The sequence below is a fragment of the Osmia lignaria genome, chromosome 9 (genome assembly GCF_051020975.1).
Source record: "Osmia lignaria lignaria isolate PbOS001 chromosome 9, iyOsmLign1, whole genome shotgun sequence".
Classification (NCBI taxonomy): Eukaryota; Metazoa; Arthropoda; class Insecta; order Hymenoptera; family Megachilidae; genus Osmia; species Osmia lignaria.
This window is the reverse complement of record NC_135040.1, coordinates 1,392,386-1,416,018: the sequence shown is the minus strand read 5'-3', so window position 1 is coordinate 1,416,018 and position 23,633 is coordinate 1,392,386. Positions and strand designations below refer to the sequence as shown.

The 23,633-nt window shown below is 32.5% G+C and overlaps 1 protein-coding gene and 1 pseudogene across 3 annotated transcripts in view; both read right to left on the bottom strand.

Annotated features, from left to right (window-relative positions):
• LOC117609913 (neurotrimin) overlaps window positions 1-23,633 on the bottom strand; it is a 508,787-nt gene that overhangs the window by 7,673 nt on the left and 477,481 nt on the right. The window lies entirely within an intron of this gene.
• Window positions 14,625-14,749, bottom strand: LOC117609923 (5S ribosomal RNA; annotated as a pseudogene).

Genomic DNA, 23,633 nt, shown 5'->3' with positions numbered 1-23,633 from the left:
CAAGACGGGCACGGGCGCCCTTCGATGCACGCGTGCGTCGAACGAGCTACAGGAGGAGAAAGCGATGCCACTTGACTCTGGCTCACCGCATACTTTCGAGCGCTCGCCTGCACGCCCGACCGAGCAAAGTCCGCCCATGCCTGTCGTAGGCCCATCGCCGCGATGATGCCCATCATTATCGATCAATAATCGCAATAGCATAGACAGCCGGGCCGAAGTGATCTTTTGCGGGGCCCGGTTGAAAAATTTTGCGGGATCAGAATACACATTAAAATCCTATACTTAAATTTCACAATAAGGAATTATGGTAATTATTGAGATTAGGTTACACCTCACCGATTTTGATAAAACTTAAATACATTGTAAAACTCAACATTTTGAACAACTTTTTCCTATACATATAACCGTCGCTCGGCCTTAGTTTTCGATATATTTTCGAAAAAATGCTGCGGGGCCTCACACCTGCCCCATAAAATATAGCTTAACCTAACCTTACCTAATTATTCTATTGATGGAGGATGTATAACTGTGTAAATATGTAAATAGGATAATTATGTTAGGTTAGGTTATAATTTATGGGCAAGGGGTGCCAATGCGTTTAGATTTTGAACTTTTTCGAAGGTAATATGTACCTATAGATTAAAGAAATATTTAACTGTCAATACCGTGTTAAAAAGTTCACCCGTTATATCTATTCGACCGACGCAATGTGTTTGTGAAATCAGTAGATAAGCGGCGGTTAAGGAAAAAATTGTCCAAAATGTTGAGTTTTACAACATATGTATTTAAATTTCATCAAAATCGGTGAGGTGTAACCTAATCTCAATAATTACCGGAATTATTTATTATAAGTACAAAGGATATTACATATATTTTTTGTAAAATGAATATTACATAATTTTTCTCGCTTTTTTCGCCGCAAAATCTTTGATTACGTCATCAAAATTGATTGAGTTTTCTACTTCGCTTTCTATTGAAAGAATAGCCCGAGATGAAAATCGGTCTTGGCTTATTGATGATCGAAGATAATTTTTTATTAGTTACAATCGTGAGTTTTCGTAGACCGCGGGGCCTTTCAAAACGCGAGCCCGGGTTCAGGCGAACGCGCTGTACCTGCCTCGCGCCGCCCCTGATAGACCGCTACACCCGACTGCACTCATCGTCAGGCGCCCGTACGGGCGATCTACCTAAGTATGCCTGGCACAGAGACAGGAGGTGAAGACAAATATAATCAAATACTTCCAAAGCAACTGAATACTCAAACAAATCACATGCGTGTAAAACGGTATGCTGCGAACACGTGATTAGTATTAATGAAAGTACGTGTGAAGGATAACATAGGTCTCTGCGGAAAGTTATAACGAGCAGAAAGTTATCGAGAGTCTACTGTACAACGCTCGAAATATTGGCATGATGAAATTGCTATCCTACATGAAGTACGTTTAACACCCTTTTTCAGTGATCTTGCGCAAACTTTAACGATAGCAATTATGTTGTTACAGAGTTTTCTGCAAATAGACAACCCATAAATCCATCTCGCCTTACCAGCCAGTAAATAAAACAAAAGGCAAATTATTCACCTTTCCTGTTGCATGAGCAACGAGAATCTCGCCTTCGTGAAATATTAAAAACACGAACAAACTTCCGTTGCCATGTAATTATATATTGAATGGTATAGTTAAAATCTGCTAATAGCTCCTATAGACAAGAAACTAAAGGAAGCAAAATGAATGCTGCGCTGCATTTATTTTACTTATTTTAGAAACATGACGTTAGATGATAAGCAGCTCAGATTTAAATGAATAATGATTCTATACCCTAAAATAAGTTGTAATGATAAAAATGATAGAAATACTCTGCAGAAATTGGATTACAAGCAAATCCTTCGCGTATCATTTAAAGACAGAAATGAACTAATTACGTCTTATTACGCTTGTAATTATTGCTTTTAGTATTAGAATAACCAACATCGGAAATGCACCTGCTTTAATTCTCGGATGGCGGACCTAAAATCGCATTTCATACTATTATAAGTTTCTACATTTTACACTGTTCGCTTAATAATTATTCTTTCAATACATGAAACCCTTTCATGAAGAAAATTATACATTTAATTTTAAGTTAATATCCTTGTATACGTTTTGTAAATTTGGGTTACGATTGACCCAGACTCTGCTGTTCAAGGGTTAAAATTGTAAAGAAATAAAAGTGTGATAAAAAATGTAATATACACTACCATTCAAAAATATTTGCAAGCAATCATTTTTATAATTAAAAACAAGAAAATTTGAAATCTATTATTTTGACAAATTTTGTTACTCTAGTGTTAAATTTCTATTCTCTTGTAAAAATCATCTTACCTACAATTTATATGGCCTGTGTTATAAATAATGACCAAATAACAACTTATTTCCTGTTTTTCCTATATTTTCTAATCTTTGATATTAGATGTTATCCATAATGTTATCAAAATTGAAAAATAAAGAAGGAAAAGAAATTATTATTTGATTGAATTAACATTAAATAAAAAAACCACACAAATACTTTATCATAAACAACGACTATTTTAAAGTTGTTTTATTTATTCAGTGCGCCAAGAATTAAGCATCATCATAATTTTTCAGACAGTAATAGATCTTTTAATTAATAAATATTTTTGTACTTGTAACAAGCAGTTCAGCAAAATTTTCAATCTATATTCTGTAATTTTAATTAAATGCAAGTACACCATACTTACTACAACACATAAAAAATTTATAGACAGCTTTAAAAGATGGCTGGCTCTTAAAAATGAATATAAAAGTATAAAATGTTATCAGTTTGTTTCAAACGCAGATCTATGACCTGACATTTACCTATCAGTTTTGCATAAATTCTCTATTACACTCTATACTGTTACTTAGTTAACGTTAGTTTATTATACTGTTAGTTTAACGTGATACTGCTGAAAGAGTTGAGCTTCAGCCTGGCTATGTAGCTATTTCTCCTCAAATTTGTTTAAGCTCGAAATTTACAAGTTCATACTTAAAGAGCCGCAGGGTCTTATTTGAGATGCGTCTACGGATAATTTAAATGCATATAATGCTATAGTGAGATGTTTAATTTTTGGATATTTAATGTCTGCAGTAGTTTAACGTTTTAACCTATTTTACTCTTTTTATATAATTCTCAAAGGAAATGTAATACATATGTTACACGTAAAGTGCAAAATACGATAATGTATATATTACCAAAGTTAACCTAACCTAATTTTCGTTAGGCAATGCATCAATCGAACGTTCGTTACAAGACATAATCTAAACTGGCATAATTTGTAGTTTATGGCATCCCTTTTCATACAAAGCTAATTCATTCTTGGTTGGTTTGGAGTAGAATAGTAATAAATTTGGTTAGGTTAATTTGAAAAAAATATACATACATATGTATATTACATCAATATTGAGTCATTCGATACGAAGCTTGATGGAGCGTAAACTTTGATATTTATAATTTCTCATTTTTTTGAACTTTTGAATTTTAAATTTCATCGAATTTTTTTACTTTGGTTAATAGTAATGAATAGTAATCAAAGATTATTTTTGCTTGCCAAAAAATAAAAAAGTTTATACTTGATGACCTAATATGTACAATGCGTAAAGCAGTTTAGGTAACGTAGGTATACATTTTGTATTGTGTAAAAGTATGAAATAATAGTTAAAATCATCGTGATTTATATATTGCCGGAATCATACTGGCAGTGTATGCATTACCTAGTTAATTTCACACGTGATTTCACACTTTGCTTGTAATATGTATATTCTAATACCATATTGTAGTAGCTCTCAACCATTTGAGAATTAGATAGAATTAGATAGAGATTAATTTAATCTTATATTACATATTACTTTCATTTTTTAAATTTTACATTGTTCCTTTATTAATCATCCTTCCAACATATGAAACTCTTTCGGTCAAAAATTATGCATTTAACTTTAGATTCATACCTTTGTATATGCTTTTTAAGTGTGAATCTCGATTGACCCAGATTACGCTGTTCAAGGGTTAAATTACCAAGCAAAATGTTACATGCATATTTTCAATAATTGGTTGATTTATTTTTAGTCTAATAATAACTTCATTATGGTCCGAGTTAAATTCTTTGCGGAGAAAAAATATTACATTATTTTATCACTATTATGACTGCAAAATCTATGGTTACAATCCTCTACCCTCCATTAGATGTCCGAGAACTGTAACAGGAGTACTCTTTCGTCATTATGATAATATCACAGAATATTCGCTTGAATTTTAAATTTCACAACTGTAGTCATCTTTGACTTTGATTGTATAAATATAAAGGACAAATTGATACATTTGAGGAATCTAAATTGATAAAGGAACCTTAATTGGCAATACTACGAAATGGATAATAACTATTCAGACAAAAAGTGTATAGTAATATAAAAGAACTACGAGATATTTCATATCAAACATTGGATGTAGCGGAAAAATTAAATTTAGTAACGGAGCATATTTTTACCATTCAATTGCTACATGATTTAAACAGTATTTAACAACACAATGCGTCACAAAGGATTCGTAATAATTTATTCTGTGAACAGAGCGCAGAGCTTTAAATGTACAGTGTGTAGCAAAAATGAATAAACATTGAAGTCGATAATATAGCGTGTATCTACTCAGTGTCGGTTTTAGCAATATTGGCGCCCTGGGCAAAATTATCGTGGCCCCCATTAAAATATATGTATACATATAGGTAAAAAACGCGTCAGGGAAGATGTAGACATAAATGCCGCAGCATATATAGCATATATGTAATATTACATATGAGATGTAGATAGAGAAAAGAGGGAGACAAAAAATATCGGTATATTCGAATACTAGGGACACCGGGCTACGGCGTCCTACAGATCTAGCGCCCTGTACGATTGCCCGACCCCCCTTCCCCCTCCACCGTCCTGATGCCGGCACTGTATCTACTAACTAGTAGAGATGTCGAACCCGAAAATGTTGGATTCCGGATAATCAGGTCTGGTCGGTATTGTGTGGGTGGGGCCAGGTCGAATCCAATTGTCGAATGTATAGATATGGGAGAATACGAAAATTTCTAATAATCTCTATTCGGATCGAGTCGGGTATTATTTTGGTCGATTTGGGATTCCTGAAGTTTGGAGAACTGTGTTTCGGGACCAACTTTGTTAAATATGACCGTGAATAGGAAGTGTTCACAACTTGGGTTGCGTTTTCGCACACTTGTACTTTTGAGAATCCGAGTTTACCTAACTCAAACTATGAAGTACCTAAAATTTTCGGGTTCTCGCACAATTCTAGTAACTGGGTCGAATTGTAATTCGACTGTTATTGAAAATAGAGAGAAATTGTAGAGCAAAGTTTGGAATGGTTTAACAAGCTGTATTATTCTGTAATACACTTTTTACAAAAGTGCATCGGTGTAGTTGCTGCACCGGTAACTGCAATGGTGAAACATTTATTGTAGTTGCTGGGAGAAAAGGTAAATATTTCGAAAAGTGTTGAGTTTCTCACGATTGTACCCTAATACTTTTTTATTCAGAATAGCACGAAAAAATCGAATCATGCAAAAAAGATAATAGAGTAGTATTCAAAATACAAGTCCAATTATATTATACTTTGCAATTTCTGTAAAAAGTTTATACAGCTTGTAAAACTATGACAAATTTTCATCTACAATTTTTTTTAACCTGGTCCTATATGTAGACTTGTTTTGTTAACTCTTGAACAACCGATTACTGGGATAATGATAATTTAAATTTAATTTTATACTGTATATTATTATTTAATTCTAGATTTTATACAATTCCTTTAAACATTATTTACTAGCTGCTGTATAAATTCCTTTCGTTTAAATATTGATAGATCTAAATTCAGCTAAAAAAGAGCATTGTATATCCTTTGTAGGTTTGGGTCACCATTGACCCAATTGGACTGTTCTAGAGTTGAAATACATAATTCGTTTTCTTCTTTTCTTTCATGCAGAAGAAGATTTTTTTACTTAATAATATGTATTAAATAAACATTCAAATAACATAATATTATAATTTTTTTCCCAAGCTACATCATACTTTTAGAACTGCTATTTTTGGAGGATGGCTCTATCATTTGCTTATAATATATTTATCGTATCTACTGGGTATGTTTACTTTTTTTTCATTTTAATGCTTTTTATTTCAGGTACTACATCTTTAAAAACTTTGGTAATTTATTAATGCAAAAATAATGAAAATTGTAGATCTTCGTTGTTTGAAAATAATAAATCAGTTATGATTCGATAAAGCACCGAAAATACACTAACGAACTATGAATTAACCAATGTAAAAGATTACAATTTCAATACAATCCCCTACAGTATGTAACAATAATTGAAATCGATAGTATGCCATGACATTCGCTTTATTCTTTTATATCGGTTATCGAATAATAAATTGAATCATTGACAGTTAAAACTAAACTGTGCCACAACGATCAATCTTGCACGTTATACTTTCGAAGAGATTGAAAGGACAATCAATGTAGTTGCCTCGATAGAATAATAATATTAATGACCGTTTTCAATTTAATATCGTGCATATTCTATATGTATGTAAAATGTTAACTAACTCGTTGACTTAAAGGTAATTAATGCCCAGTTCAAATTTCTGGACCTAGAAATTTGCAATTTTGGGAATGACTTATCCTTAAGACGTAAGCACCAAATAAAAAGGGATTTTCGAAATTCGACCCCCGAAGAAGTGAATAAGGGTGTTGAAATTTTAGTCTTTTTCGGAAACGGTTAGATCTAGAATCATGAAATTTGATGGAAATACTCTTTGTTAAAATGTATTACACATATGTAAGACGAAATTTCGATTTTCACTTTTTGAAAGGGTGAAAATGGGAGTGGTATATGGATTAAAGGATACCCGTATATCAGAAGTCGCATGAATTAGGAACGCAATTCTGTTATATCCTGATATATCGATTACTACTTTCCTTTATTCTGTATTTATATTGAGTAGTTTCATAAATAATCATAAGATCAGTACTTTTTAAGAATTATTTTATTAATGTAACAAGTTTTCAAAATACTGACCATGTTGTTGCATATACAGTTCTGCTTGTAGGATTAAATTATTGTACACTTGTAATAAATTATGCGTGCTTTTTAAATCTTCAAACGCCAAACTAATGTTTGCTTTCCATTCCTCAACGCGGGTATTATCCTTACACTTTAGATTTAATACAACCACAATCGTGACATTGTCCATATTCAATAATACAAGCACGAGCAGAAACAGAAGTTTCAGACTTTGAAACTTTTAATTAATATACGGATACTTGACGGCTTTTTAAATCATTTTTTTTCGAAAACGAAGCCTCAAATGAAAAAAATGTTATTCTTTTTTTCGACTTATTTTTGCATTTAGAATTACCAGGTGACCAGTTGAACCACGATTTTTGGGACATCCTAAATATTGATAAAGATGAGGAGGAAAGTTCGTAATTTATCAGGAAAATTTAATATACATATAACTTCAAAGTTACACGGCTCTATACAAAGTCAATTTGCAATACTATTTCCTTACATGTTCATCTCCCGCCTAAATATGCTTATACCGTGCGTACGGTACAATTTGATAACAAATCAATAGCCTAGTCTATGTTCCGCTGTCTATTGGCGAAGTTCATTCACAGGATATCGAGTCCTGTCGATGTAACGCATAGCTGCACTACGATAGTAACGTGTTACCGGCGATCTGTCCATTAATAAAGATGAACGCACAAAATCTCATCACACCATGAAGTCCGGGTTCGGATTTAATGCCCGTCAAATTGTGTACTGCGAAAAGCCGCTTTACGTCAGATCGCGTAGAAACGTCCGTGTGAAAATGGCGCATCGAGAGATATCATGGAAGCCCGATGTCTGTGAGTAATAACCGGAAAAATAATCGGTCGATCGATTGGACTTTCCGCACGATACTCTCCGATTTGACGTATTGGAATGTCGTCTGGTTGGTGTCCCGCAAAACCTGGAAAGCTCTTGTCACTTGCACGCTTCGTCGAAATGTCCGAGAGCTCGACGATGATATTAATTCTCTCGTAGACAACCGATATTACCGACAGGTAAATTGTATTTCAAAAATAAACCCCTTTCAATCATTTGTTCAAAGAGACGAAAAATAATCTTCGCTCTCGGTTAACCCTTGAACGGCGGACCAGAAAGAGAGATTTTCTCTTTCGTTTTAAAACTATACATTTATCTTTAGATTAATAGCCTTGTTTCGATTCATCCTGGTTCCTCTATTCAAGGATTAAAGTTCAAAAATGATTTAGACACTGTTGAAATGGTAACTATAATAGGTTCCGATTTCACGTCGAAGCTCTTTTCATCGGCTTTCATCGCGGACAGCTATTTCCAAACGAGCAGATTTCAACGTAAGAATAGGTACGTTACAAACTGCTGAAACTTTAATATCGATAACGAAAGATGGGTCACTGGAAACGCCTTCTGAAGTTATAAATCAAGCTTCGAACTCTATTGAACGACTTATATAATCTTTTCCCAAAATAATCCTATTTCCTTCTCGTGGATCATTCTGAAAGTACTTTCTACGGACTAAAACTTCGAACCTACTTATTTATAGTTAAAAGGTACAGAAATTTATGCAAATAGCGTGTGTGATGATCGAATTATTATGGTCAATCTTTATTATTATTGGTCAGTATGGTAACTGATTGATTTTTTGAAAATTTGTCAAATCAGAGAGAAAGAATTTTTATTCGAAAATTTTGTATTTATGAATATAGAATAGAAATTTGTTGGAAAATTCATTTTCTATTCATTATCGTAACTAGGTAGAATCCAAGGTGGATTTGGTTCTCTTAAAAAGTTGGATTGACCTCACTCCATCATCCTGAAATCTTAAGATTTCAAAATTTCGAATTTCCAGAATTTCAAAACTGCTGCATTTCTTAATTCTGAAATTTCAGAATTCCTACGTTCCAGATTTTTAAAATTACAAAATTTCAAATGTTCTATATTTCAGAATTTCAAAATTACGAATCATGAAAATTTTAAAATTACAAAATTACTAAGTTCCGAGATTTTAAAATTCTAAAAGTTCAGAATTTCAAAACTACAAAACTTCAGAGTTTCAAAATTTTAAACATTTAAAATTCCAAAATTTGAAAATACTATATCCTAAAAGTTTCAAAATTCCAGATTTCCAAAATTTCTAAATTTTTAAAGGACCTGGCCCACCCCAAAAGATGGTCCAAGTTACATGAATGAACCCAGTGTTTACCTATGTAATCGGTATTTTGCGTACAACGTCTTTGAAGTTTACAATGATTTTTTTATCATTTGTATAACAATTTTGAACTTAGAAGTTAATGACATATTATTCAATCATTATTTTGATGCAATAAAAAATCTTTACATGAACAGTACATTATATTTCATTAATGTATTCTTATTTTTTTCAAAAAAGCTTAATAATTTATATCTATTTTAAAAAACATATTATGGGACTTTACATGTTATTGTAAAATACGATATTACGTATACTATTTTTTCTCAATTATTTAGTTACCTCTTTTCAATAAAAATGCAATCAGTGTGAATGAAAACGTATAAAAAACTGTTCTTTGTTGGTTCAAGAAGACAAGTATATTAAAATATCAATTTTTGAATTTTTGTGCGTTAACGCAGTATTGCAAAATATCGTCCAAATATTATAGTTGGGAGAATCTCTCTCAGGGCTTGATGAAACGGTTCAATTATTTGATGCCCAGGTGAAAATATCGATTGGATCGATGATCGCTTATTTCCGATTACGATAACTGACCGTGTTCACAATTGGGCATGCAGTTTCAATAAAGGATCAGAACGAAAGCTGACACAATTATACAAAGAAAGGCAGAGTTATCTAACTTTTCCATTGTTAGCGGAAACTGACGAGCCGCTTTCTAAAGGAATGTAGAGAGCTCTCGCAAACTAACTTTCTGCACTTATGCAATGAAGTGTTTTATAACTTTCGTTCAAAAGTAACGACATTTAGTTTATTGTCCTGATTTAAATACAGAGACTGTGAATAAAAAGAAAAAAGACCGTGTTTGAACAAACGTACAAAAGTGATTCTGTGCCAAAGCGATCACTTTTTGACGTCGACGTCAGGCATTCTCTTCTGAATGAAATATATTGTACAGTAGCCTTTCGTTATATTGCTGCAGATGGGGCTGTAAAAGTAAAAAATTTTTCAAATTTCCAACATCTTGTTTAGAGGGAAAGGGGAGATAGAAGTGTATCATCTTTATACGCTAAGACGATGCAAAGGTGGTATTAATATGCATGAAAATTTGTGGGAAGGTAAAATCGTTTATATGGTAATATAACGAGAATCTGCTGCATTTCTTTTTATATATTTTATATTTTATTGTACAAGAACTTACATCTTAATAATTTATAGATTTTGATTTATTTGTAATTTTTCGGATAAATTTTAAAACAGGATGGTTTTAACGTCATTATTTTTTTCTGCTTATCATTTTATAGAATGGAACAGGTTTGGTTTAGATACAGATATAAATTACTAATTGTAAATGACAATAAACAATAGCGTGTTCTGATTCTTTTTATGTTTTAATTCTTTGTCTCTTTTATGTCGAGTCTGTTTTGCCTACAGTCATGATTCGTTCTAATAAACAAATACTTACTTTGTTAGTTCAAGCAATAATTTTTTTAAAAAACAAATAACGATATCCACGTATCTGAAAAACTGCAAATAAAAGACATCTGATAGTTCAATTATTATCGTACCTAATTTTTTGAAAAAGTTATGAACAGTCTTGAAATTTTTTTTAACAGTTACGTGAAATAATTTGTATATTAAATTATTAAACTTAACATTTGATATATTAACTTTTTGAAAATGAATTTTTAATGCTCATGTTATTTGCAACTTTACAAATTTGTAACGGATACCTCGGCCAGTATGTAAACTTACAATCAGTCGGTCTACTGGGATTCGGTGAATAAATAGATCAGGAGTGTATGTACAAGATGTCCCAGAAAGAGTGATAATCCCTTGAAGGGATGATTACTGAGATGTTTCTGAAGAACTTCTCCCTTTGCCAAAATGTTGATTAGGGCTTCATTTTTGAATTATTAACGAAAATCATGCCTACCTAGTTCTGAGTCAACGATGGTCATTTTTATCCTCAATAAAAACTTTGTTGTATGCTTTAAAGACTGAATTATATGGAAAATATACTTCCATGTGTAAATATTATATTCTTTGTATAAACTGAGAATTAGGATTTCCATATTTTGCATATTTTATTTTCATAGCTGGGCCGAAATAACCCAGTAATCATCGTGAAAGCGTGAATATCTCATCACATTCATCTCATTCATTAACATTCTCTCACAACTTCACAAAGATGCCCTTTCCAAGTGACACACTTTTCTCAGAAACTTCAAAGCCTTTTCACGAAACCCACTTTAATCCGAATGATGCAACTAATTATTTCACCCTCTGCTCAGATGTAATTAATCACAGCTTTATCTAGTTTATTTTCAACTTTACTTCGCAACCTTGGTTAGTTTCGTCCCAAGCTAATAGTTAATCAATTTCCAGAAGTTTATAAAGTATATTTAATGACCGATATAACTTCGTCAAGTTAGTCATCCCAAAATTCGAATTAAAATTCTACTGAGTATTTGTAGGTGAAATTAGATCGACAAATACTGCAATATAAACACTACATAAAGTTGAAATTTATATTGGCTTTGCTACGTAAGCAGAACGCTCTTTACTTTGACACGCCGATGGAGTTAGTACCTAGTACACCTGCCTTTTCAAAGTGGTAAACGTTAAATGCTACTAACAGTTAATCATACATTTATGTCGGAAAATTTCTAGATGGAGCAAAATGGGTAATTTTCAAACCCCAAACGTCAAACCTTAAAGTGAAATCAAACCTTAATAATATTCATCAGTTTAATTATAAATTACAGGCAAAACCAAATTAAGATTTCTGGGGCTCTGCGATTATCAAATGTTCGTAGACCTCTTTGGTCCTCAAAATTTAGGTAAGACTACAGAAAAAAAGCTTTAATACTGAACTCCCTCTTTTTGGGAGGAATTTTTATTCAATAATTTTGAGGAATTATGAATAACTTTATGGTTGTAGAATAGAAATTTGTCAGCAGGCCTGTTCTATTCTCATTGACATAACTAGGTAGGAGCTAAGGTGAGCGTAACAATTTTGGAAATGTGGACCTTCACCACTCTAAAACTATAAGATCCTAAAATTTCAAAATTTCAGTATTCCTGAATTCCAGATTACCAAAATTTCAAAAATTTAGAGCTAAATCTCAAAATTAAAAATTTCCAGATTGTTAGCTGGATCGATATTGCATCCTATTGGTGGCGTGCCGATCAATGTGGATCGAGGCGTGTAGTTTCAGTTCTATACAGTTTTTTTTTTTCAGTTCTCTTCGTGCTTACGCCATGATCGGCACTTGCGTTCACGTTTCTTTTCCTCTTTGTATTTTGTATTTCGTAGTTTATAATGTTAATTTAGTTTTCTTTCATGTTTAATTAAAATATATATATATATATTGATTTATCCACTGAAGTGATGTTATTTTTATTGAACGAATAAACCTGACACAGATCCTAAAACTTATAAAATTCTACATTTTCAAAATTTCTAAGGGACCTGACTCGCCCTAAAAGAAGGTCCAAGTTTATACTTCTTTTACTTATTTATTAATGCACCAGTTTTTGATTTTTACTTCAGTTTTAATTCCACAACCACAAATCAGTTTAAAATTGTCAAATAAAAATCTCTTCTCATAAATTGCTGTTTCTTTAATCATTCAAGAATCAATCAATTCCTGCAACAATTGGTAATAAAATTTTCTCAATACCGGTGAAGAAAATGTAGCATAATAATTCCATTGTTATACGCTATCTGTGTAAATCTTTATTCCACAACCATAAATCGATTAATAATTTATCAATATAAAAATTTATTTCCATTTCAGGATTTTCAGGATTTGTAATATGTTATAGAGAGAAGGGTGAACTAAAATGCACTTTTTATTCAATGATGAATCTATCACATACTAATAATGAACTGATTAAATTAAATTAGAAAAATGAATTCGTTACATTACATTTAATTTAATATAAATTGTTTCGCTTATGCCATATTGACCTCATTTTAAGCAGTAATTTAGTGGTTAAAGTCCATTTTTAATACGTGGTAGATTCATCAATGAATAAAGGCGAAATATTTAAACGTAATGCCAGTACTTTTATTATTCTACATAAGAAAAATATCAAAAACATTGATGAGAGTATATTACAGTCAGACCCCTGTATTCACGGTATTACGTTCCAATATTTACCGCGGTTACGAAAAATCGCGGATAATAACGAACCCTATATGTTGTGATATTTTTGCAAGAAACGTAAATATGGTAAAATTTAATTCATTAATTATTCACAGCAAGACATTCTTAATATTGAATAAAGTAATAATAAAAGAAAATTTTATTTGTTAAAACAGCTGAAACAATTTTGGGTAAACTCGCTCTTATACCACCAGCACTAGTTTTATATTTTGACGATGAGATTCGGTAATCTTAATTTTGTCTTATGCTTCTATACATATACAGTAAAAGCTGGATATATGCAACAAAAGTTTGGCTGGATATATGCAACATCGCTATCCCCTCCACTTGGGGGGATCCCCCTAAGCCGAACCGAGCCGCTCGGCGAGGAAACCGTGTAATATGATCCGACCGTAATATCGGTGTGACTAATACTAATTGAACGATAAAACTTTTTTATTTTTAACTTTTTCTTAATGAAACTTTTACTAACGCATTTGTGAGATTTTTCTGATTAAAATAACACCAAACACGATATAGTTTGAATTATATTTATTTATTTATTTATTTAGAATATACTGCTGAACTATTGACTGCTTACGTGCTTTATGATGTTAGGAAAAGTCCGTGATTTCCATGAAACCGGACAGTTTCTTCCTATTGAAAATTAAAGTAATTTACAAGCTAACAGTAATAACAGAATGATAATAGAATAAATAAACAATAATAATAAAATAAACTATATAGAATTGACACCTCGGTTACATATGTATAAGGCAGGGCGTACACCAAAGATACATCAAACACGCAACATGCAACATGCAACACGTCGCATGTTGTGTACGAACGTAGAATAGGTATCTACGTAGAATAGATATATGCAATGTTTAAATGCCCAGAATCGACGCCTCGGCTGGATATATGCAACATTAAATGCCCGGAATCGACACCTCGACTGGATATATGCAACGTCTGGGTCCCAATGTTTGTTGCATATATCCAGCTTTTACTGTAGTCCTTTGTGAAACTTCTGAAATTTCGAACCGCAGATACCGAAACCGCAGTTACCAGAGATCAACTATCACATGCACTGTATCAAAATACATTCGAAGATTTATACAATTAAAATATGTGAAATTACTTAAGTAGAAGTGAACTTTTTAAAATAAAGTTGTGAAATTTTTTTAATTCTAAAAAAAAAAAGAGAAACCAACAGCACGCGGAGTTCCCAAGTGGTCACCCACCCATCCAAGTACTATCCGCGCCGAACTTAGCTTGACTACGGTGATCGGACGAGAACCGGTAGTGGTCCTAACACGTTTGGTCGTTGGTAAAAAAACCCTTTCTGATTTAATGGAAAATTGTTAGAAACCTAAAGGATACAACGTAATCAGAACTGTTGACGTTTAGTGGAGAGGGAAGATGGTAGTCTCCCCGGACGCCCTTAGCTCTTACCGGCGACCGCCAGATGGTTGCGGGATCAGCATTATTCTCACTAGCTGGCGTCCGGCATGTGATTCGGATATACAGGGTGACACGGAACTCGCGTAACAGCCAGAAATGGGGGGTTGCTGTCGTGATTCTGAACAACTCTTTCCTTTACCAAAATGTTAGTTAAAGTTTCGTATTTGAATTATTAACAAAAAACACTGGCCAATCAGAGCGCGCGTAGAACGCGGGCTGAACCACTGAAGTGTTGGGTATGCTCTGCATTCGAAGCGTGGTCGTGATCAAGTGCTTAATGAATTGAGCTATTATAAAGTTCGGTTGATGAATTAAATTTCAGTATAAAACATTACCAATTTTAAATAAAGTGATAATGAAGTGTGTTACATACTACACTGTACATTTATAGTATTATTTGTCGCTCTTTTTCTTGGACTGTACAATAGTAGGCCATCGCACAAGTTTATGGATATCTGAAATTACAGATACTGAGGCTGTAGATACAGAGAGCCGATCCTACTATACAATAATTATCCACTTAAACACTTATATTCGGTTCAATACAATGTAAGAAGTATGCAAGCTTCTTTTTATAATAACTTTTGAATCATGAGCAGACCAGGCCTTAGACAAAGTGCATTTTACACATTGCTAAGGCCCTTCTCTCTGCAACATATCCAACAGTCAAGGAAATTGGTTAAACCTCTTTTTCTACAGTTTTACCGAAAATTCTAAATGAAATTAAATAACATTAAATCGTAAAAAACGGTAACAGTAAAAAAAATGTCACTCAATGTTTTTTGACAGTAAATGGAAGGCTTATGAGTTATGAGGAATATATGCCCCCTTAGACTTTCCCTTAATCAAGCGCTGATTACAGATTTACTTTACGTTGTTATGTACAGTTGGTCAGAGTAATATTTGGACACACTTTCAAAGAGTATACATACATAATGAATTACTTTACTAGATGGCGTGTGGAAAAAAAATATTTTTTAAATTGCAACTGATTGAAATCATGAAGAAGTAAAGGTTACTTTTTGTAAATTTGTATTCAGCTCTGTAATGACGATTTAAACAATAGATTTTGAAAATTTACATCAATTATATGTATATAGAAAATATATATATTTTATATGTATCTTTTTATTTTCAATGTTGGAAATTTTATGGAAATCAGTTAACCTTGCTATGATTCGCAAATATTTTAACCTTAAGGAAGTTATGTCCAAATATTAATACGACCGACTGTAAGTATATTATTTTGAAAGCAAATTCTATATTTACTTGTGTTACGAATATTCCTTTCTGTTTAATGAAATCGAATATAATCATGTAAATACCAGTGCAGACACATACAATGGAGGTTGTTGCAGAAATCGACTTGGAAGTGCTCTCCTCAGATATCCTAACGAGGGAAGCTTTACACCTTGGTAGGTAGCTCTTTGAACATTCAGAGTTGAATAACGCTAGTGAAAGCAGTAGCAGAGTCATATGCATTAAAATTCGTTATCATCATTGAAACAGGTCTTAACAGAGTACTTTTATATTTCAGAAGAAACTGATTATATTCCTACTATTAAATTCTTTATATTATTAAAATGTTACTTTTCTAAAATAAGTGCTAAAGTAGTTACAAATAGAAAAAATGAAACAATGTTTATGCATTTTTGTGCACTGCTGCATTTAAAAAGTGTAATTGCAACATTTTTTTTTTATGGAACCAAGTACTTTTAGATGCATTAATCAATACAGCTTTTCAGACCCTATAAAAACAATAATAAAATACTTATGCTTTGAAACTGTTAGTTCAAAAATGATTTAACTAATTTTATTAATTTTATTAATTTTATTTTTGCCTATCTACAGTTTCCACAGAAACTAGTTTTTTTTTTAAACCGAGGGTGATAAAACAATTCCGTTTTCGGATTCGTGTTCAGGACGAAAAACTTTACATTCTACATCGATCACCCAATGGATGCTGCAAAACAGAAAAAAAGTTTAAATTTATTGGACAGTGTTATTAATTTATTATATAAGCAACACTATTCCGTTTTCTGCTTAAAGATATCTTATCATTTTACCTAACGTATCAATTTTTCTCGTTTAATTATTACACCTCTAAAAATTTTAATTTTTAATATTTTTAACATTTTGTTTGAATACATTTGTATTAAACATGTACCTGTATAATTGAATGCTTTTCCATGGAGTTTATCTAGTTTGCTATCATTTTATCTGCAAGCATTATGTATGTATATCTGTGAGGTACTTAAGGAACAGAGATCATAAATCTATTCGGAAGAGGTTATGGTTCTCTAGTATGCAGGGTAACCCCCCCTGTAACAGTAATGTTACAGAACATCGAGCTGGTTAATCGACTACAGGGTAGGTTATTGCCATGCTACGAAGCTGATTACTTTGATTTCAGTAAGCCCAACTGGTATATATAAATACACATACACCCGAGTAAAAGCGTAGAGTATCGTAAATGTATGCATTTGCGTAAAATTTTAGTATTCATTTTCTAAACAATGCATTAATTGTCGTAACAGATAAAACATTATTAGAAACAAAATATCACAAAACTAACTTTTTTATACACGCTTAAGAAATGAAAATAGAAACCTAATAAATTTATTAATATTCAATTACACAATATAAACTGCTATAAAGTTAATGTTTATACCTGCTGTAAGATTTATATTGAAAACTTAACATTTTCTCATAATATAAATTAAACTTATTCGTTTCATGAATTGAGGTAGCGTTTACTACCAAACAAAATAGGCATGTGCCTAGGGGTCGCCTCCAAATATACATCTTTATATATTTTTTTAAAAATATTATTTCATAATATAAATTTTATATACTTTTTTACCTTTCAAATATTTCATTTTACTTTTTTATATTTAGTTCACGCTCAACATATATTTTAAATATTATCGTACGTCATAAACAAATTCAATAAATAAATTTCGGCTTCTGAATTTAATTTAAGAATATAGGCCCTGATTTTTATTTGTACGCCTAAGGTCCAAAAAGCTTTAAACGCGACCCTGTTAATAGAGGTTTGTTCCGAGTGCTAGCGTTGGAAACAATGGATTCATAAGTATTTTATTGTTTTATTTTCTTAAATATCATTTAACCTTACTCTTTTGCAATCTTTTATATTAAAATTTCATAAATACCTTTCATGATATTTAATCATGTTCTACTTAAATTATTCCATTTTTATCAAGCTTAAAAATTGTTGCATACAATTATTGAATTACATTTAATGCGTTTCAGAAATATGCAAAAAAGAAATTACTTCTAATTTAATAAAAAATATTATTTAATTAATGTAACAATCTGCAAAGCGTGAAACTGTTATAATATATTTAGGACCAGATTAAAATCTTTGGGGGCATGGGGCTATCAAACCTTCGAGGGCCACCTTGGTTAATAAACTAGTTTCAAAAATTGGAACTTATAAACACTAAAAAAACTAGATAAAATTAAATAATATTTAATCGCAAACAAAAGGAGCTACTAGAAAGGGTAAATAGAAGGTTTATAACGGGACCTCCTGGGAAGTGGGGCCTGGAGTGATAGCCCCTCTTAGGCCTCCCCTTAATCCAGCACTGAATATATTTCATTTTTATACTTTCCCCTCATAGTCACTGACTTATTTTTTGAATTTTATCCGCAATACCATTATCGAGGGACTTCCTACGTTTCATTGAGATTTTCATTGAATTTAGTTGACTTATCGAAGCATAAAACTCATGATTCATTTTTCCCTTAATTATTGCTAACGTTATTAGCCGTAAACGATGTTGGACGGAGAAAAGAATCAAGAGAAGGACGGATAGAAAGTTGAAAATCGTTCTTAACCTCTACGTTCCAATGGAGCGCGGTCCATTCAATTAATTAGTAGGGCCAATTACACGAAGAACTTGCGGTGACGCTTGCACGACTTGTCGCGCGTTTTATGTACTATTATCGATAATTAAATACCTACCTATGCGAATTTCTACCTCTTAATTCACCGATCGAATGCTTTTCGTCGAACCAGACATTCTCTTTCTTCGTTTCATTATACACGCCTGGCCCTTACCTTTGTGGCTCTACTACTGACCACCACTCTGATCGATTAATTATTGTTCATTGAAGTCTGTGAATGGATGTCTTGCAGTTTAATCGTATACGCGTCATTCGGGAATTAAGTACAAGAGGCGCACTGAATTGCAGAGTATTGAAAGGAACGAAAAATGTTTTAACGTTTTGAATGGTTAAATAGTAATTGAGTTCAATTGAATGTGTAATTTTTTCCAATCACGACGAAACAAGTTCCCCCGGTTCGGTAGGACCGTTTCCTAAAGGTTTCGTAGTCCTGACGAATATTTGTTAAATCATTTTAATTTTTAATCGTATTTACTTAATTATTTCATAAAATAATTTTCTAAATATGCTGTTTTCAATTCTCTAACTGACGCTGAGATTGTGATTGGTATTATGCCTTCTGTTCTTCTGTGACTGTGATCATTTAAAAGCAAGTTATAACTAAATTCAAAACAACAATAAATTAGAATTTCTTAATATCTTGGAGCCAGATTACTGAAATATTGCAGAAGTTCTTGTTTCATGAAAAGCAGCTGAAGAGCAACTGTTAATAAACGTTAATAAAAATTCCCAGAATTATGCAATTCCTGAAAGAGTTCAAAACGCTGAAAGTATAGTCAGAGCAATTGTTGTCAATTCTGCGAAAGCAGAAAAGGATTTTTCAAAGATGAACATTATGTACTCATATAAGAGCAATCGCTTAACTGTTTCTAATATAACAAATATAATGACCATTAGTCTTATCGGGATACCTCTGAAGAAATGGAATCTCGTTCCCACAGAAAAAGTGTGGTTAAGAATTACAGTAAGAATATGATAAAAGCGAAAAAGATCTGTACGATAAATGCGAAAAACTCATCCACATCGCTGGGAGGTATACCGCTTGAGACACCGCGATGTTCGCTTGCCGAGTACAGTAAAACCTGGATAAATGCAACGAAAGAATGCTTGGATAAGTGCAACATCGTTATCCCCTCCACTTGGGGGGATCCCCCTAGGCGAACCGAGCCGTTCAACGAAGAAACCGTGTAATATGATCCGACCGTAATATCGGTGTGACTAATATTAATTGAACGTTAAAACTTTTTGATTTTTAACTTTTTCTTAATGAAACTTTTACTAACGCATTTGTGAGATTTTTCTGATTAAAATGACACCAAACACAATATAGGTTGAATGATATTTATAAACAATAGTAATAAAATAAACAACATAGAATTGACACCATAACTGAATATAAATGATGTGTACGGACGCAGAATCGACATGTCGGCTGAATACAAAAGATGTGTACGGACTGAGAATCGACACCTCGCTTGGATAAATGCAACATTAAATGCCCAGAATCGGCACCTCGCCTGGATAAATGAAACCTTTGAAACCAGAGCCGACACTGCGACTGGTTTTGATTTTGATCTCTCTTGCTTTTCGCCAACTTTTAACATCAATTTTAGCAAGTAATTATAATTGAAACTATATCGTGTTTGATACCACTTTAATCACAAAAATCTCACCAATTCGTTAGTAAAAGTTTCAGTAAAAAAAAGTCAAAAATAAAAAAGTTTTATAGTTGAATTAGCATTAGTCACACCGATACGTTTCGGCTCTTTCCTTTGATCATCGGACCTCTCTCTTTCCGCCACTGTCTGACCCTTTCTACGTTCACGCTTGGCTGGTCGTCGGGTGTAACCCGAGATTCGACACCTCGCTTGGATAAATGCAACCACTGGATCCCAATCTCGGTTGCATTTATCCAGGTTTTACTGTAGTGTAACATGATCTGAGATCAGATATATCAATGAAGTAATACTCATGCAACAACCTAACTTTGTTATTTCTCATTTTTTTTGTTATAAAACTTTTACCAGTCAAAATAATAGGTTTATGTGAAAAATGTGTATAACCTTTTTTGTAGAGCTTTTTATGAGCTTCATTTTCTGTTTAAAACTTTTTTTCTCTAAAATCAATATTTTCGGAGATATTTAGTAAGAACTGTCAAAAGTTTGAAGGGGTCTGGGGGGCAAACGAGGCTTTGTCGCCAAAAATTGTTTTAGGGACTTTCTTCTCTAATTAAGGATAAGCTTTGGCAAAAATTTCAGAAAAATCGAAGGGTTGTCGCTTTTGGAAGTACACCCCGTATATGAAATAATAAACTATTTTTTCCATCAGTAGTGCACCGAACCGGTTGTTAAATTATTTGAATCCCACCGTTGGTTAAACCACATTGTTTATTTATCTACTCAAAATATTCTAGTACTCTTTAGGTTTTGTTTACGAATAAATTATGATGTTGAATTAAATAATGTTTAGTCGATAATTAATGTATTATAGTAAAACCTCGTAACAATAGATGGCGTACACACTTGCGTTAGTAATAAAAATAGGGAGGCTCGCGTTAGTGATAAGAGTGGGGATGCTTGTGAGGCACGTAAATACTAGGAGGACAAAATCCAGGAATTTGCCGCGGACCAATGTAGAAAAAAAGTGCTTTGTCAGCAGAATTCGACTTCAGTCAAATGCAGTTAACATTCTGATAGTACAGCTACGACCAAGGGTTATCTCAGCGCTAGCTCACTTAGGTAGAGCAATAGCTGCAGAGAAACCCAGGTTGATTCTTTAGCAATATTTTTATATCAGTAATAAGTACGGATAACGTCGATAGACTTAAAGTACTCTACTCACGGTTCGCAACGTGTTACCTAGGTGTCAAGGTTTACTCTTAAGTATAATGAGCTAGCGAGGAGCGGAGCTCCTTGAATGCGGCCTATCGGAACACAGCTCTAGCATTGCCAGAAACCGATCCATGGTTTGTAGAGAAAACTCCTTTAATAGTGTCTGTCGGATCCGTACAAGTCATTGATCATAATTATTTCCAATTAATTAAATAGTTGATTGATAAAACAGAGGGATAGCCGTACTTTTAGATTAAGCCGCGTCTTACCTATAATATTCAACTATGTTTAATAACAATATTTTCTTTCTATTTTCATTTAGAGCGAATCCTATTGTAATATTAATCATGTTATTTTCATTTATATGTATCTATATATTGTTTGACCCTTAGATTACAAAGTTCCGTAAATTTGCGTAAAAGTCAAAGTGGCGCGATTGTGGTGGTTCACGAACTTTTTTTAAAATTAGCTTCTTAAATGCACCAAAAATATTTAAATTGATCCTGAAACCTGTATTGAATACCTGTATTAAGTACTTCGCAACAATAATACAATTTGGGTCAATAACAAATAATAAACATGTTATAAATACTAAAGACAAATAAAAATAAGAACCTGTTGATAAGATAAATAAAAATTAATGAAAACTAGCTCCAAATCTCTGCATGTAGTATATGTATCAATTTAAAAGACATAAAAAAAAAATGTAACAGAAAGAAAAATAATTCCTGGTGATTATTCCTTATTAGCACAATTAATGCATACAATAGTTGGAACTTTCCTTCTGTGTGTTTTATATATGTTAAAATTTTAGACACTAGAAATAAGATCGCCAAAAAATAGCGGGATCTCCCTATTCGGTTGGCTAACAATAAGAGCATCGACGAATTGTTTATATATAACTCTAAAAGTTTGGGCCTGCCGTCCCACTGGCCGCCCGTGGTATCCATTTTAAGCACTGCACGCGCGAACAGGACCCCTGCTAATATTTGCCACTGAAGTGACTTTTTCTTGTGAAAAATCTCCAAATTTGTTAGCACATTATCTCGAAAACAAATGAAAATCAAGTGTATACATGCAAGCTTAATGAATTCGACTTCAAAAACACTATCAAATGATCGAAAGAAAAATATATAGTTCCATTTAAAAAACCAAACTTTGCCATTATATTTTTGAAAATAACAATGCAAAAAAAAATTCGTGTACGTCAAAATGTTGCCCCTCTTACCATGCCATGTTTAGGAAATAATTGAGTGTTTCCAGTTACGCGGGACACATTGTACATAGTACAACACATTGTACATTGTACAGAGTGCGTAAAAAGTGAACTAAAAAGATGGAAACAAGATAACGTAGGAACATTGCAGTAGGAACAGTCGGAGGCATACATGTAGCAAAATTCGCAACAAGTATAAAACATGTATGCCTCCGACTGTTCCTACTACAATGTTCCTACGTCATCTTGTTTCCATCTTTTTAGTTCACTTTTTACGCAGTCGGGTTTTTTTTTTTTTAATTACTTTTTTAATTAATAGTAATATTGTAATATAATAATAAATTTTTCCTTTTGTAATCTACATGTGAAAACAGAATATTTATTAAACAACATTTAAATAATTTTAAGAATTTAGTACAAAAAATTGTAAGTAACATCTTAAATATATTCACACATGAAATTAATTATTAAGAGCCATTGAGAAACGACAAACAGTGCCGAAACCAGACCACTGCATATTCAAGTAGAAATATCAAAATGACATGTTGGACTATTAATGCAATTTCCAATAATTAAATTTTTTAATCAATGCTTTAACCATTGTTCGCAATAACCAATAACAAAAAATGTCCTTCGTTTTTTAGAAGTACCGAATGCAGAGAATTATCAAGCGCTTGAGGTGTTTCGTCTGACTTGAGCAGTTAAAATATCACGGTCGCTTTTTATAATACGGAAAAAGTGCTCAGACAGGTAATGAATGGTGAAAAGGGAAAAA